The sequence below is a fragment of the Lutra lutra genome, chromosome 10 (genome assembly GCF_902655055.1).
Source record: "Lutra lutra chromosome 10, mLutLut1.2, whole genome shotgun sequence".
Classification (NCBI taxonomy): Eukaryota; Metazoa; Chordata; class Mammalia; order Carnivora; family Mustelidae; genus Lutra; species Lutra lutra.
The window spans coordinates 55,785,860-55,792,926 of record NC_062287.1 but is presented as its reverse complement, the minus strand read 5'-3'; the positions used below and the strand labels follow the sequence as shown (position 1 = coordinate 55,792,926).

Below are 7,067 nucleotides of genomic sequence, written 5' to 3'. Positions count from 1 at the left end.
TGGAATTTCATTACAGTCCTTTCTTTTTCATTACAGCCTTTTTGAATCACTTTTGAAGTTTTTTCATGACATTTTAAAAAACCTGAGGCAATTAAAGCAAGTTGCCTTAAAAGGTTGGCAACAAACCTCTTTAAAACAGGTTGAGCTAGTCTCCCCCCACATATACCTTTCTTCAACTAATCAAGGTAAACAGTTAAAACTAGCCACACAGATTATAATTTATTTATTACAAGCATTCAAGATGAAAAGAAATGAAGTAGTCTCAGCAAGTCCCCTGGGAATAGCTCAAATTTTGTATCCAGCCTTGTTATGTGATTTTTTTTTTCTTTGCACTTGTCTTTGGTTACCATGACAACTGGAGAGCTCATGGGAGAGGAGAGATTGTTTTGACTGTTGCACTGAGACTAGGAGGAAGAGTTGAGACCGGTGTAGAAACACGGATTCAGGTCAGGGAACAATGAGAGCTAGGAGGATGTGGATGTGTACATGCTGAGCATTTTAGGTTATTTTGTAGGGAAGACAGGCATGATGCTGAGTAGTATAACAATGCAGAGTACCAGAGTAAGACATGGGGAACTTAAAGGATAGTGGGGCAGAAAAGTTTTATATAGCCACCATGTCCCTTGCCCTCTCACATCACAGATTTTGTGCCGTAGTTCACCCCTGAGTAAGTGACTGATCCACCCAGTCCATCATGTAGGCAAGTAACACAATGAAAATATATCTAACTAATAGCTAAATAATAATCTCCCCAGGCCACACTCCCTATTCTCAGGGTATCTTGAGTAGAAGAACACAACCAGGTGAGCCTGTCCTACTGAGGTGACTTAGAGGAAGTGATGTGGTACCAGAGTAGCAGCTGTCTTTGACAGGACCTCTCCAGAGTACAGAAGCTACCAAGTTCCCAATTCATGGAGTAGCCAAGGGATGTTGGGGAACCTCATCTCCTAAGGTGACCCTCGTCACTGGTAAGCTGAGGATAATGTAAAAGAGGTGCCCAAGTTGGACGTGGCCTAATAATTTGGAACTGGCCTAATTTTGTAAAATTGGTAAAGACTGGTCCTTGCAAAGGATGCCCTTCTTGGAAGTCCATTCTGTTCACTTCCAAACTGGCATAACCACCTCTTGGATTCTAGCTGCCACAGGGATAGTTTCAGAATCAATTCCAGTTTTGGGGTGCCTGGGTGACTTGGTTGGTTAAGTGTCCAATTCTTGATCTCAGCTCAGGTCTTGATCTGAGGGTCATGAGTTTGAGCCCTGTATTGGGCTCCATGGAGCCTACTTAAAAAATTGTCTTTAATTAAAATCAAAATTAAAAAAAAGAATTGATTCTGGTTTTTACCCATCACAGATGTAGAACCACTTTGGTTTTTTTATTTAAAACATTTAAAAATTTTTTTATATTTTAAAAATATGTTTTTGTATTTTTATTTAATAATTTTTAATGTTACAATACTGATTCCAAGTAGGGATAGAGCAATATGTGTTTCCCAACATAAGAATTGGAATTTTTTACCACTTAAAATTGATTATGAGTCATTTAACTCTCAAGAACTATTTTCTAATTTATCACTGACTTGAATTAATATCACATCTTTATTCTAAGTCTGCCTTTTGTGTTACTTCCTCTGTTTCCCCAGCCTCCTGTTGGTGAAAAGGGGTTTTGGTGATGTATAATCTTTGAAAAGTACATTCATTAAGGCTGTCAGCACCATGTATTTGAACATTATAATCCTGGCTTTTTATTATGTTTCTTTCCCACTTGTTCTTGGTTTTTATTCATGAATGTTCTGCAGTCTCTCTTTACTGTATGCTTGAATTACAAGTATACACAAGGAAGTGGCTTTTATGACATGCCAAGGCAAGGATGTTGTGTTCCAGCTTTATAATAATAGCACTGGGGGAAGTAGTTCATTTCAAAAGGGCTAAGTTCTACTTCAAAAGAGTTTTAGTTAATTAAAGTTAAGGTGGTGAAAAGCCTAAAAAGCAATTCTTTGACCGTAATGTATTTTCACTTAGCTATAAAGTAAATATATTTCCATTGTGTTGATAGCCTTACCTATTAATACTTTGTTTTCAAATAGTCAAACAAAAATGGATGTGCATGTTGGACTCTCTTTACTGTATTTCATTATTTCTTTTAGCTACATTATGGCCTATTGAAAATGATTTCATATTTGCTGACATGGTATTGATGATTCACATTTATTAAGTTAATTAGAGGTATATCTTGCATCTTGGAGCAGCCACCTGGTCATCTGTTCTCCTTCCCCCTCCCTGTAAGCCATCTGCTTTCTCCTATAACAGCTCTCCTGCTTACATGTTGCCTTTGACAAAAATTCATTTATTCATATGCCAAACATCCAAAACATCCAAGGCACAATTGTACACACTGCAGGAAATGAAAAACTGTCACTACATTCTATACTGTTTTATAATTCATAAAAATATTTTTACAATGTAGGGTGACTGATTAAATATCAGGGAGGTGGTAGGATTCATTAGAGAGGAACTCAGAAGTAGATGGATAGGTTATTGCCAGGCGGTTGAAAGGGAGGAGATTTGTATGTAGAGATGTAGATTTTACCTATGTAGAAGTAGGTAGATTTTACCTTTGTCTCTCTCATCTTACTCCTGTCTTCATCCAAAGCTAACTCTTGGGTGCCTGGGTGGCTCTGTGGGTGAAGCCTCTGCCTTCTGTTCAGGTCATGATCCCAGGGTCCTGGGATCGATCCCCACATCGGGCTCCCTGCTCACCAGGGAGCCTGCTTCCCCCTCTCTCTCTGCCTGCCTCTCTGCCTACTTGTGATCTCTCTGTCAAATAAATAAATAAAATCTTTAAAAAAAAAAAAAACCAAAACTGTTCCATAACTACAAAGGAACTTCCAAATGTTACTCCTTTATAATCTGCCCCTTGTTATGTACCTATCACCTAAACTAAGAACAGATAACTTACATTTTCTTATGTTCTTTATCCCTATCCATCGCCTTGCCTCTCCCTTAAGACACCCACCTTCTTCTTCTTTTTTTTTTTTTTTAAGCTCCACATCCAGCATGGAACCCAAACCCTGGCCTGAACTCATGACCCTGAGATCAAGATGTAAGTTGAGATCAAGAGTCAGACACTTAACTGACTGAGCCACCCAGGTACCCCAAAGACACATCTATTTTGTTTTTTTTGTTTGTTTGTTTTTAAGATTTTATTTATTTATTTGACAGACAGAGATCACAAGTAGGCAGAGAAGCAGGCAGAGAGAGAGGAGGGAGCAGGCTCCCTGCTGAGCAGAGAGCCCGATGTGGGGCTCCATCCCAGGACCCTGAGATCATGACCTGAGCCGAAGGTAGAGGCTTTAACCCACTGAGCCACCCAGGTGCCCTCTATTTTGTTTTTATAATTGCATTTGGGGAGAAGATGTTTTATCACTTATACTGTTTTACTTATTATTTTTATAAAAAGATTTTTAACAACCTATATTATCTTCTGGGATTTTCTGTGTTACTAAAATTTTGCTGTTACTACTTTCATTCTTGGTTAATACTCCATTGTGAGAACATAACAAGAAAATTTAAGTTGTTTTCAGCTTTTGCTGTTATGAGCAAGTCCTTTTTCTAACCATTAAGCTATAATTTAGTAATAACAATAATAATAATTCTTTCTTTTAGCAGTAATAATGATACTGCTATAATCTATAATGATAATAATAGCAATGACAATAATAATGTGTTTGCCCATCATAACACTGCTACAGTGATCTGAGATGCTTTATGATAGCCCTAGCCTTGAATTTAACAAAGTCGATCAATTAAAAAGGTGGAATAGAACTAGAGGGTATTATGCTAAGCAAAATAAGTCAGTCAGAGAAAGACAATTATATGATTTCACTCATATGTGGAATTTAAGAAACAAGACAGGATCCTAGAGGAAAGGAGGGAAAAATAAAATAAGGTGAAATCAGAGAGGGAAACAAGCCATAAGAGACTCTTAGCTATAGGAAACAAACTGAGGGTGGCTGGAGGGGAGGTGGGCAGGGAGACGGGGTAACTGGGTGATGGGCATTAAGGAGGGCACATGATGTAATGAGCACTGGGTAATATATACAACTGATGAATCACTTAACTGTACCTCTGAAACTAATAATACATGATATGTTAATTAATTGCATTAAAATAAAATGTCAGTGGAAAACCAAGTAAGATCTAAATATTCTGCTCATTCACGGGGATATATATGTTTTAAAATAAAACTCTCCTTGATACACTCTTCCATGGAGTGTTTGTTGAGAGTTAGGAATTATTTGTATGTTTATACAACTGGTCCAAGAAGTCAGCCACTAGCCCCAAATAGGGCCAGACTCATTTTACTGACATTCAAGTAACTTAAAAATAAATGCTCTGAGGGCACCGGGCTGGCTCAGTTGGTAAAGCATGCACCTCTTGTCTTTGGAGGTGTGAATTGGAGCCCCACATTGGGCATAGAGATTACTTAATTTTAAAAAAATGTTGTCATTCTGCAGAGTTTGCTAACTTTATTGTACTGGATGATTTCCTTATGCCCCTCTAAATCTATCTTCTACCCTTCTGCAGCCCACCATGCCTCAGAAGGGTGACCTATATGGAGTGCCTCCACAGGCTTCCTTTTCTTCTGCTTCCAGTCTCGTTGGGCAATGGGGAACAGTAGCAGGTAACTGAAAGAAGGAAGAGAATGAGGTTGGAATGCAATCTGATTTATCCTTTGACATAATTGATGTCAAGTGATTCTCTCCACAAATCCCTTTTGGATTCTGATTCCAGTGACTGCTACCTTCCCTCATCCCTACAGGTTTCAGAGAGGTCAGAGAGGTAATATCTCTTCGTCAAGTGTGTCTAGCTCTCGGGCTCTACATTATCGCTTGTGGTATTTCTACCCATATTTGTGTATATAATCTCTGCATTAGACTCTCCTCAGATTATTCAATTTGAAAGGTCTCTCTTTCCTGTAAGCAAATGAACCGATAGGCTGAAATGGCAGATGATCATTTACTTGCCACACAGTGGAAGAGGTATGTCTGCAGTAGAAGAGAATGAGAGAGTGAGAGTGCAAGGTGAAGAGGGAAAGACCTGGTGTCATGGAGATCTGAATTCCAGCTGCCAAGCACTTCTTCCTCAAGCTCCCCCTTCCATTCCTTCAGTTACCCTAGTGTACTCCATGGTAAATAGGCAAGTAACAGGAAGCCCATTCATGTCTAGACCAATTTGAGTTGAGTTTTCTGTTTCTTGCCACAAAGTATACCAAGGTAGCCCATGACCTACCAAACTGCAAAGTCCAGAGATAGTTGTTCTTCAGAATTAGTTGATCTAGTAGTTGAATAATGTATTATAGACCCTGTTTGCCATATACAGTATCAGCTTTATTCTAGAGTCTGGATTTCTACATAGTTATAAAAAGGCAGTTGTATCCATTCCCCAACATCTGGTGGGAGAGAGTTGCTTCCAGGTACTTTCTCAGAAAATTCAGGAAATTCTTTTCCTGAAACTCTCAGCAAACCTCTCCCTGCTTCTCATTGGTCCATATAGTATCACATGCCCATCCTTGAACCAGTAACTACAGCCAGGAAGTAGGATTATGCTGATGAGTGTAAACCTGAGCATAAACCTTTCTCTTCCAATCAGGAGTAGGTCAGTTTCCACAAGAGCACATGGTGCCACGGCTTGGATTGAGGGGGAGTCTGGATAATGAGGGAGGAGATTGGGGAGATACCAAGAGAAAAAGGAACAGATCTTGGGAGAGACAACCACAGTATCTTCTATGACTTCCTAGCTATAGACGCCAAAAGGTTATTTCCTGCTTAAACTATTTGAAGTGTCTTTCCTGTCTTGAAGAAGCCATGATTAATTCAACTAGGAGTATCTTGGTACTTGTTCTAGACATTTCCTAATTGTGTGACTTTGGTTATGTAACATAAGCCACCTATGCCTTAGCTTCTGCTTCTGTAAAATGAAGGTTAATAACATCTGCCTGACAAGGTTGCTGGGAGCTCCTGTGAGATGAGATGTATGAAAGCATCTTGTAACCTAGAAAGGGCTAAACAAAAGTGAGGGCTCTTAATTAGCACTAGCTTTGTTGTTGCCACACCCTGGAGATCAAGTTGCTCTCTTTAGTGAGCAAATTAGACACTCCCACCTGGCTGAGAAATGCTAAATTGCTAACAACCTCCCTAAAGGTCTTACCCTCCTTCTTTTTCTTAAGAGACTTCTCTCTGAGCTGCTAAGAGCCAGAGTTGGATTAAATTATCAGGTTTTCTCCACTGCTCTGCAAAAGAACCAAGATGTGTACAGGTCATTCTAGCCAATCTAAAAGCAAATATTAAGTACCTTCTGGTGTCACCTACTATGGCAGAGATAGATAAAACCATAACAGCCTGTTAGTGTGAATTGTCTCAGAATAGCCCTCCATGCAGCTGGAGATTAGTTAACCAGCAAACATTGTGCTATCTTCCAGGCATTATGCAAACTCATATCAGTGAAAGGCCTTTTATGGGTTGACTGTGATAAGAAAGAAAAGCACTGAAGGAAATGATTATGTGGTTAGGAATTTGGCAAGTTGGGTTTTTTGAGTAGAATGTATACCGTAGACTGAATGATACTTTTGAATCTGTTTCCCTCTCCAGGCGCCTTGAGATGAGAAATCTACTTTGAGAAAACACTAACCTGGTTCAATTTAATAAAAATACTCTCAGTACTCAGAATAATTATGGAGACATGAAGAAGAATTCTTTCTCCCTGCAACTGCACAAAACTGTTAGAGTTCACTACACTGAATAAACAGTCCGATGCTGTAGCAGTGCTCACCAGGAGAACATATTCCAAATTTATCTATTTCTCTCTTGCCTTCCCATTCCAGGGTATATCCGTGAGTAAGGGAAGGGAAGGATCAGGCCTGTGCAGTTTGATAAAAAGTGATCCTCACGCACACTTTGAGACCCACTGGGTCTAAGATAGTGAGTTTTGAGTACCCAAGGGCCCCCATTCTCTTCATTCAGTGTTTTTCTCCCATTATACCAGAGAAGCTCAAGGTTTAAGTAAGTAAC

The 7,067-nt window shown here is 39.3% G+C and overlaps 1 long non-coding RNA gene across 1 annotated transcript; it reads left to right on the top strand.

The window, feature by feature from the left end:
• The first annotated feature begins 3,060 nt into the window (after positions 1-3,060).
• On the top strand, positions 3,061-6,829 carry LOC125078977 (uncharacterized). The gene is made up of 3 exons (XR_007121025.1): positions 3,061-3,100; positions 4,585-4,681; positions 6,648-6,829. It is a non-coding gene; the product is annotated as an uncharacterized LOC125078977 (long non-coding RNA).
• The last annotated feature ends 238 nt before the right edge of the window (positions 6,830-7,067 follow it).